Source organism: Cryptomeria japonica, unplaced genomic scaffold, assembly GCF_030272615.1.
Source record: "Cryptomeria japonica unplaced genomic scaffold, Sugi_1.0 HiC_scaffold_554, whole genome shotgun sequence".
Lineage (NCBI taxonomy): Eukaryota > Viridiplantae > Streptophyta > Pinopsida > Cupressales > Cupressaceae > Cryptomeria > Cryptomeria japonica.
Genome location: NW_026729363.1, coordinates 1 through 10000, shown reverse-complemented (window position 1 = coordinate 10000; position 10000 = coordinate 1). Strand labels below are relative to the sequence as shown.

Sequence of the window (10000 nt, the reverse complement as noted above, 5' to 3'; positions counted from 1 at the left end):
CTTTTTTTGTCAGAGCGTTTGGTGGGGTTTCTCGCATTGGCTCTTCCCAGGCCCGGTTGTTGGGTGCGCTCCCACCCTGGCGCGCGCGAAGTTGGAAGTTGGGTTAATTGCCCGGGCGCGCACCTTCGCCAGGGTGGGCACCTTGGTGCGCACACCTTGGCTGGGCTGCGCACCAGGGCGGGCTCAAGATGGCACCAGCATTCCCTTTTTCTCACTATCTTTCAAAACGGAAATTTTAAAATCTCGTTTTTTTTTTGCCTTTTATGGAAATTAGTGAAGGCATCGCATCAAAGGTGCGCACCTCGCTGCCCACCTTGGTGTGCTCCGAGGTGCCCACCACGGTGCGCAACGCCGGTGCGAACCCGGGAGCGCCCCGATGTGTGCTCCAAGGTGCGGCGTGCACGAAGTCGGACCCCGGTTTGCCCCGGGTGCGCACCTCGCGTGCACCTTGGTGCGCACACCTTGGCTGGGTTGCGCGGCCTGGTGGGCACCATGGTGCGCACCAAGGAGCGCTCCGAAGTGTGCTCCAAGGTGCGGCGTGCACGAAGTCGGAGCCCGGTTTGCCCCGGGTACGCACCTCGCGTGCACCTTCGCCGGGGTGGGCACCTCGGCTGGGTTGCGCGCCCTGGTGCGCACCAAGGAGCGCTCCGAAGTGTGCTCCAAGGTGCGGCGTGCACGAAGTCGGAGCCCGGTTTGCCCCGGGTGCGCACCTTCGCCGCGGTGCGCACCATGGCGTGCACGAAGTCGGAGCCCGGTTTGCCCCGGGTGCGCACCTCGCGTGCACCTTCGGCGGGGTTGCGCGCCCTGGTGGGCACCATGGTGCGCACCAAGGAGCGCTCCGAAGTGTGCTCCAAGGTGCGGCGTGCACGAAGTCGGAGCCCGGTTTGCCCCGGGTGCGCACCTCGCGTGCACCTTCGGCGGGGTTGCGCGCCCTGGTGGGCACCATGGTGCGCACCAAGGAGCGCTCCGAAGTGTGCTCCAAGGTGCGGCGTGCACGAAGTCGGAGCCCGGTTTGCCCCGGGTGCGCACCTCGCGTGCACCTTCGCCGCGGTGGGCACCATGGCGTGCACGAAGTCGGAGCCCGGTTTGCCCCGGGTGCGCACCTCGCGTGCACCTTCGCCGGGGTGGGCACCTCGGCTGGGTTGCGCGCCCTGGTGCGCACCAAGGAGCGCTCCGAAGTGTGCTCCAAGGTGCGGCGTGCACGAAGTCGGAGCCCGGTTTGCCCCGGGTGCGCACCTCGCGTGCACCTTCGCCAGGGTGGGCACCTCGGTGCGCACACCTTCTCAATGTTTTCTTGCCTTTTCTGGAAATTGGTGAAGGCAGCGCATCAAAGGTGCGCACCTCGGTGTGCTCCGAGGTGCGAACCCGAGAGCGCTCCGAGGTGCCCACGAAGTCGAAAGTCGGGTTAATTGCATTGTTTTCCCCGGGTGCGCTCCGAGGTGCGCAACATCGGCGCGCACCAAGGAGGGCTCCGAAGTGTGCTCCAAGGTGCGCACGATGGCGTGCACCTCTGGTGCGCACGATTCGGAGCTCGGTTTGACCGGGGTGCGCACACCTTGGCTGGGTTGCGCACCTTTTGTGCGCTCCAAGGTGCGCACGAAGTCGGAGCTCGGTTTGCCCCGGGTGCGCACCTTCGCCAGGGTGCGCACCTTGATGCGCACGCCTTGGCTGGGCTGCGCACCTTGGTGGGCGCCATGGTGCGCACCTTTCGTGCGCTCCAAGGTGCGCACGAAGTCGGAGCTCGGTTTGCCCCGGGTGCGCACCTTGGTGGGCGCCATGGTGCACTCCGAGGTGCCCAAGATTGGTGCGCACCAAGGAGCGCTCCGAAGTGCGCTCCAAGGTGCGCGCGAAGTCGAAAGTTGGGTTAATTGTCCGGTTTGCCTCGGGTGCGCACCTTGCGTGCACCTTCGCCAGGGTGGGCGCCTTGGTGCGCACACCTTGGCTGGGCTGCGCACACCTTGGCACCCGCGTTTCCTTCATTTTAAATTTTTTTTTTTTACAATCTCTCAAGTGGGAAATTCTATAATCTCAACTTTTTTTGCCTTTTCAGGAAACTTTTGAATGGAGCGCATCATTGGTGCGCTCCGAAGTGTGCTCCAAAGCTCTCTCCAGCTGCGTGCACCTGCCCCGGCCGCGCACCCGGCCCCGCCCAGCTTCGCTCACCTGTCCCGGGCGTCTGGTGCGGAACCTTAGAGTAAGAAACATCACCGTGCACCTTGGCCAACGTGCGCGACTCGACCGAGCGCGCACTGGCCGAGGTGCACACCGATTTCACCTGGGTGCGCGCGCAGCACCTCGGGCGCACCGGGGTGCGCGCACAACGCCCGGGTTGCACCGTGGCCTGTGTGCTCGGGGCGCCTCGGGTGCGCGCTCGGTGTCGCCCCCGCGCGCGCGGTAGTGCGGGCAGCGCACCCCGGCCCGGCCCGGCCCCGACGAGAACGCAAACGGGCAAAAGGTTTATTCAAATAGCATTGCGACGCCCGGCGAAAAACTAAAAAAGGGTGCAACACCGGGACTTCCCGGGAGGTCACCCATCCCAGTACTACTCCGGCCCAAGCGCGCTTAACTGCGGAGTTCTGATGGGATCCGGTGCACTAACGCTGGTATGATCGCACCCGTTATGAGCTTGTCGCAGTGTGTACTTAGCAAACCGCGACCCACGTGCGAATCCACCCCGGCCACCCACCCCCGTCGAGGTGCACACCCTCCCTCGCGAAGTGCGCCCCGTTCGCCAAGTGTGAGCCCTGCCCGGGTGCGCGCACCTTGCTAGGGCGTCGGGTGTGCACCCGGCCCGGCCTACGTGCGTGCACCTGGAGGGGGCGTCGTGTGCGTGCAGTGTCCCGTCTGCAACGCGGTGCCCACACACCACCTCGGGCGCAACGACCTGCGCTCACATGTGGGCCGAGTGCACCTTGGTGCATGTTCGGGGCGCCTCGGGTGCACGCTCGATCTTGCCCCGGTGCACCAAGGCGCTCGGTTTGCCCCGGGTGCGCACTTGGTGCAAGGTGGGCACCCAAAATAGGGATCAAGCACCAAAACACAAGTTTCGGGATGCAAAATGGGACCCAAGGACCACAAATGCGTTCCAAGACCCATGATGGGTCCACGAGAACAAAAATGTGTTCCGAGACTTAATAAACAAATATTGGGTTTTAGGAGAAGAAACATGCTCTGATGCCCAAAACGAGAATCGACCCCGAAAAGGCCACAGGCCAAAAGTGGGATGCGAGACAAAAAAAAATGGGACCCGAGGACCAAAATTGGGTTCCCAGGTCGAAGACAGGGCAACCGGACAAGAAACGACCTCTAAGGCTCGAAATGAGTCCCGACGACTAAAACTTGACAAGAAGCACCCATCAGGCACCCAACTCGACACCCATGGGATGCCGACCCACCCGGGCTTCCACCTAGCACACCTTGGCACCCACCCACCCTCGCACCCAACCTCGCACCCAACTTAGCACCTTTGAACCCACATTGGCACTCACCCTGACCCTGGCACCTTGGAACCCACATTGGCACTCACCTTGACCCTGGCACCCACCTTTGCACTCACCTTGGGACCCACCCTGGCTCCCACCTCGGCACCCACCCAGACACCCACCTTGGTTCCTTGGCACCCACCTTGGATCCTTGGCACCCACCCCGACACCCACCTTGGCACGCAACTTGGCTACTTGCCACCCACCTTGGCTCCTTGACGCCCACCCCGACAACCACCCCGTGACCTACCCTGGCTAGGGTTGGTGCACACCCACCCTGGTGCCCACCTTGGCACCCACCCTATGACCCACCTTGGCACGCACCTTAGTACCCACCCCGTTACCCACCCTAGGACCCACCCCGTGACCCACCTTGGCCAGGGTGGGTGCCTTGGTGCGCACAACTTGCCTGGGCTGCACACCAGGGCGGGCTCAAGATGGCACCCGCGTTCCGTTTTTTTTCACTATCTTTCAAAACGGAAATTTTAAAATCTCATTTTTTTCTTTTTTTTGCCTTTTCTGGAAATTAGTGAAGGCAGCGCATCAAAGGTGCGCAATGCTGGTGCGAACCCGGGAGCGCTCCGATGTGTGCTCCAAGGTGCGGCGTGCACGAAGTCCGAGCCCGGTTTGCCCCGGGTGCGCACCTCGCGTGCACCTTCGCCGGGGGTGAGCACCTTGGCTGGGTTGCGCGCCCTGGTGCGTACCAAGGAGCGCTCTGAAGTGTGCTCCAAGGTGCGGCGTGCACGAAGTCGGAGCCCGGTTTGCCCCGGGTGTGCACCTCGGGTGCGCACCTCGCGTGCACCTTCGCTGCGGTGGGCACCTTGGCTGGGTTGCGCGCCTTGGTGGGCACCATGCAGTGCACGAAGTCGGAGCCCGGTTTGCCCCGGGCGCGCACCTCCGCCAGGGTGGGCACCTTGGTGCGCACAACTTGCCTGGGCTGCGCATCAGGAAGGGCTCAAGATGGCACCCGCGTTCCGTTTTTTTCACTATCTTTCAGAACGGAAATTTTAAAATATCGTTTTTTTTTGCCTTTTCTGGAAATTAGTGAAGGCAGCGCATCAAAGGTGCGCAACGCTGGTGCGAACCTGGGAGCGCTCCGATGTGTGCTCCAAGGTGCGGCGTGCACGAAGTCGGAGCCCGGTTTGCCTCGGGTGCGCCCTGGTGGGCACCATGGTGCGCACCAAGGAGCGCTCCGAAGTGTGCTCCAAGGTGCGGCCTGCACGAAGTCGGAGCCCGGTTTGCCCCGGGTGTGCACCTCGGGTGGGCACCTTGGTGCGCATGCCTTGCCTGGGCTGCGCACCAGGGCGGGCTCAAGATGGCACCCGCGTTCCTTTTTTTTCACTATCTTTCAAAACGGAAATTTTAAAATCTCATTTTTTTTTGCCTTTTTCTGGAAATTAGTGAAGGCAGCGCATCAAAGGTGCGCACCTCGCTGCCCACCACGGTGCGCAACGCCGGTGGGCACCCGGGAGTGCTTCGAAGTGTGCTCCAAGGTGCTGCGTGCACGTTGTCGGAGCCCGGTTTGCCCCGGGTGCGCACCTCGCGTGCACCTTCGTCGGGGTGGGCACCTTGGCTTGGTTTGCCCCGGCTGCGCTCCGAAGCGGGGTTATTGGAGCGCCGCCTCTTTTTTTGTCGGAGCGTTTGGTGGGGTTTCTCGCATTGGCTCTTCCGAGGCCCGGTTGCCACCCTGGCGCGCACGAAGTCGGAAGTAGGGTTAATTGCCCGGGTGCGCACCTTTGCCAGGGTGGCACCTTACCTGGGCTGCGCACCAGGGCGGGCTCAAGATGGCACGCGCGTTCCGTTTTTTTCACTATCTTTCAAAACGGAAATTTTAAAATCTCCTTTTTTTTTTGCCTTTTCTGGAAATTAGTGAAGGCAGCGCATCAAAGGTGCGCACCTCGCTGCCCACCTTGGTGTGCTCTGAGGTGCGCACCCGGGAGCGCTACGAAGTGTGCTCCAAGGTGCGGCGTGCACGTTGTCGGAGCCCGGTTTGCCCCGGGTGCGCACCTCGCCTGCACCTTGGCCGGGGTGGGCACCTTGGCTGGGTTTGCCCAGGTGCGCTCCGAAGCGGGGTTACTGGAGCGCCCCCTCTTTTTTTGTCAGAGAGTTTGGTGGGGTTTCTCGCATTGGCTCTTCCCAGGCCCGGTTGTTGGGTGCGCTCCCACCCTGGCGCGCGCGAAGTTGGAAGTTGGGTTAATTGCCCGGGCGCGCACCTTCGCCAGGGTGGGCACCTTGGTGCGCAAACCTTGGCTGGGCTGCGCACCAGGGCGGGCTCAAGATGGCACCAGCATTCCCTTTTTCTCACTATCTTTCAAAACGGAAATTTTAAAATCTCGTTTTTTTTTTGCCTTTTATGGAAATTAGTGAAGGCATCGCATCAAAGGTGCGCACCTCGCTGCCCACCTTGGTGTGCTCCGAGGTGCCCACCACGGTGCGCAACGCCGGTGCGAACCCTGGGAGCGCCCCGATGTGTGCTCCAAGGTGCGGCGTGCACGAAGTCGGACCCCGGTTTGCCCCGGGTGCGCACCTCGCGTGCACCTTGGTGCGCACACCTTGGCTGGGTTGCGCGGCCTGGTGGGCACCATGGTGCGCACCAAGGAGCGCTCCGAAGTGTGCTCCAAGGTGCGGCGTGCACGAAGTCGGAGCCCGGTTTGCCCCGGGTGCGCACCTTCGCCGCGGTGGGCACCATGGCGTGCACGAAGTCGGAGCCCGGTTTGCCCCGGGTGCGCACCTCGCGTGCACCTTCGCCGGGGTGGGCACCTCGGCTGGGTTGCGCGCCCTGGTGCGCACCAAGGAGCGCTCTGAAGTGTGCTCCAAGGTGCGGCGGTGCACGAAGTCGGAGCCCGGTTTGCCCCGGGTGTGCACCTCGCGTGCGCACCTCGCGTGCACCTTCGCTGCGGTGGGCACCTTGGCTGGGTTGCGCGCCTTGGTGGGCACCATGCAGTGCACGAAGTCGGAGCCCGGATTGCCCCGGGCGCGCACCTCCGCCAGGGTGGGCACCTTGGTGCGCACAACTTGCCTGGGGTGCGCACCAGGAAGGGCTCAAGATGGCACCCGCGTTCCGTTTTTTTCACTATCTTTCAGAACGGAAATTTTAAAATCTCGTTTTTTTTTGCCTTTTCTGGAAATTAGTGAAGGCAGCGCATCAAAGGTGCGCAACGCTGGTGCGAACCTGGGAGCGCTCCGATGTGTGCTCCAAGGTGCGGCGTGCACGAAGTCGGACCCCGGTTTGCCCCGGGTGCGCACCTCGCGTGCACCTTGGTGCGCACACCTTGGCTGGGTTGCGCGCCCTGGTGGGCACCATGGTGCGCACGCAAGGAGCGCTCCGAAGTGTGCTCCAAGGTGCGGCTGTGCACGAAGTCGGAGCCCGGTTTGCCCCCGGGTGCGCACCTCGCGTGCACCTTCGCCGCGGTGGGCACCATGGCGTGCACGAAGTCGGAGCCCGGTTTGCCCCGGGTGCGCACCTCGCGTGCACCTTCGCCGGGGTGGGCACCTTGGTGTGCAGACCTTGGCTGGGTTGCGCGCCCTGGTGGGCACCATGGTGCGCACCAAGGAGCGCTCCGAAGTGTGCTCCAAGGTGCGGCCTGCACGAAGTCGGAGCCCGGTTTGCCCCGGGTGTGCACCTCGGGTGGGCACCTTGGTGCGCATGCCTTGCCTGGGCTGCGCACCAGGGCGGGCTCAAGATGGCACCCGCGTTCCTTTTTTTTCACTATCTTTCAAAATGGAAATTTTAAAATCTCATTTTTTTTTGCCTTTTTCTGGAAATTAGTGAAGGCAGCGCATCAAAGGTGCGCACCTCGCTGCCCACCACGGTGCGCAACGCCGGTGGGCACCCGGGAGTGCTTCGAAGTGTGCTCCAAGGTGCTGCGTGCACGTTGTCGGAGCCCGGTTTGCCCCGGGTGCGCACCTCGCGTGCACCTTCGTCGGGGGTGGGCACCTTGGCTGGGTTTGCCACCGGCTGCGCTCCGAAGCGGGGTTATTGGAGCGCCGCCTCTTTTTTTGTCGGAGCGTTTGGTGGGGTTTCTCGCATTGGCTCTTCCGAGGCCCGGTTGCCACCCTGGCGCGCACGAAGTCGGAAGTAGGGTTAATTGCCCGGGGTGCGCACCTTTGCCAGGGTGGGCACCTTACCTGGGCTGCGCACCAGGGCGGGCTCAAGATGGCACGCGCGTTCCGTTTTTTTCACTATCTTTCAAAACGGAAATTTTAAAATCTCCTTTTTTTTTTGCCTTTTCTGGAAATTAGTGAAGGCAGCGCATCAAAGGTGCGCACCTCGCTGCCCACCTTGGTGTGCTCTGAGGTGCGCACCCGGGAGCGCTACGAAGTGTGCTCCAAGGTGCGGGGCGTGCACGTTGTCGGAGCCCGGTTTGCCCCGGGTGCGCACCTCGCCTGCACCTTGGCCGGGGTGGGCACCTTGGCTGGGTTTGCCCAGGGTGCGCTCCGAAGCGGGGTTACTGGAGCGCCCCCTCTTTTTTTGTCAGAGCGTTTGGTGGGGTTTCTCGCATTGGCTCTTCCCAGGCCCGGTTGTTGGGTGCGCTCCCACCCTGGCGCGCGCGAAGTTGGAAGTTGGGTTAATTGCCCGGGGCGCGCACCTTCGCCAGGGTGGGCACCTTGGTGCGCAAACCTTGGCTGGGCTGCGCACCAGGGCGGGCTCAAGATGGCACCAGCATTCCCTTTTTCTCACTATCTTTCAAAACGGAAATTTTAAATCTCGTTTTTTTTTTTGCCTTTTATGGAAATTAGTGAAGGCATCGCATCAAAGGTGCGCACCTCGCTGCCCACCTTGGTGTGCTCCGAGGTGCCCACCACGGTGCGCAACGCCGGTGCGAACCCGGGGAGCGCCCGATGTGTGCTCCAAGGTGCGGCTTGTGCACGAAGTCGGACCCCGGTTTGCCCCGGGTGCGCACCTCGCGTGCACCTTGGTGCGCACACCTTGGCTGGGTTGCGCGGCCTGGTGGGCACCATGGTGCGCACCAAGGAGCGCTCCGAAGTGTGCTCCAAGGTGCGGCGTGCACGAAGTCGGAGCCCGGTTTGCCCCGGGTGCGCACCTTCGCCGCGGTGGGCACCATGGCGTGCACGAAGTCGGAGCCCGGTTTGCCCCGGGTGCGCACCTCGCGTGCACCTTCGCCGGGGTGGGCACCTCGGCTGGGTTGCGCGCCCTGGTGCGCACCAAGGAGCGCTCTGAAGTGTGCTCCAAGGTGCGGCGTGCACGAAGTCGAAGCCCGGTTTGCCCCGGGTGTGCACCTCGCGTGCACCTTCGCTGCGGTGGGCACCTTGGCTGGGTTGCGCGCCTTGGTGGGCACCATGCAGTGCACGAAGTCGGAGCCCGGTTTGCCCGGGCGCGCACCTCCGCCAGGGTGGGCACCTTGGTGCGCACAACTTGCCTGGGCTGCGCACCAGGAAGGGCTCAAGATGGCACCCCGCGTTCGTTTTTTTCACTATCTTTCAGAACGGAAATTTTAAAATATCGTTTTTTTTTGCCTTTTCTGGAAATTAGTGAAGGCAGCGCATCAAAGGTGCGCAACGCTGGTGCGAACCTGGGAGCGCTCCGATGTGTGCTCCAAGGTGCGGCGTGCACGAAGTCGGACCCCGGTTTGCCCCGGGTGCGCACCTCGCGTGCACCTTGGTGCGCACACCTTGGCTGGGTTGCGCGCCCTGGTGGGCACCATGGTGCGCACCAAGGAGCGCTCCGAAGTGTGCTCCAAGGTGCGGCGTGCACGAAGTCGGAGCCCGGTTTGCCCCGGGTGCGCACCTCGCGTGCACCTTCGCCGCGGTGGGCACCATGGCGTGCACGAAGTCGGAGCCCGGTTTGCCCCGGGTGCGCACCTCGCGTGCACCTTCGCCGGGGTGGGCACCTTAGTGTGCAGACCTTGGCTGGGTTGCGCGCCTGGTGGGCACCATGGTGCGCACCAAGGAGCGCTCCGAAGTGTGCTCCAAGGTGCGGCCTGCACGAAGTCGGAGCCCGGTTTGCCCCGGGTGTGCACCTCGGGTGGGCACCTTGGTGCGCATGCCTTGCCTGGGCTGCGCACCAGGGCGGGCTCAAGATGGCACCCGCGTTCCTTTTTTTTCACTATCTTTCAAAACGGAAATTTTAAAATCTCATTTTTTTTTGCCTTTTTCTGGAAATTAGTGAAGGCAGCGCATCAAAGGTGCGCACCTCGCTGCCCACCACGGTGCGCAACGCCGGTGGGCACCCGGGAGTGCTTCGAAGTGTGCTCCAAGGTGCTGCGTGCACGTTGTCGGAGCCCGGTTTGCCCCGGGTGCGCACCTCGCGTGCACCTTCGTCGGGGTGGGCACCTTGGCTGGGTTTGCCCCGGCTGCGCTCCGAAGCGGGGTTATTGGAGCGCCGCCTCTTTTTTTGTCGGAGCGTTTTGGTGGGGTTTCTCGCATTGGCTCTTCCGAGGCCCGGTTGCCACCCTGGCGCGCACGAAGTCGGAAGTAGGGTTAATTGCCCGGGTGCGCACCTTTGCCAGGGTGGGCACCTTACCTGGGCTGCGCACCAGGGCGGGCTCAAGATGGCA

The 10000-nt window shown here is 63.0% G+C and overlaps 1 non-coding gene across 1 annotated transcript; it reads right to left on the bottom strand.

Moving 5' to 3' along the window:
* Positions 1 to 2498: 2498 nt before the first annotated feature.
* On the bottom strand, positions 2499 to 2617 carry LOC131872308 (5S ribosomal RNA). Its single transcript, XR_009370471.1, has one exon. It is a non-coding gene; the product is annotated as a 5S ribosomal RNA (ribosomal RNA).
* Positions 2618 to 10000: the final 7383 nt, after the last annotated feature.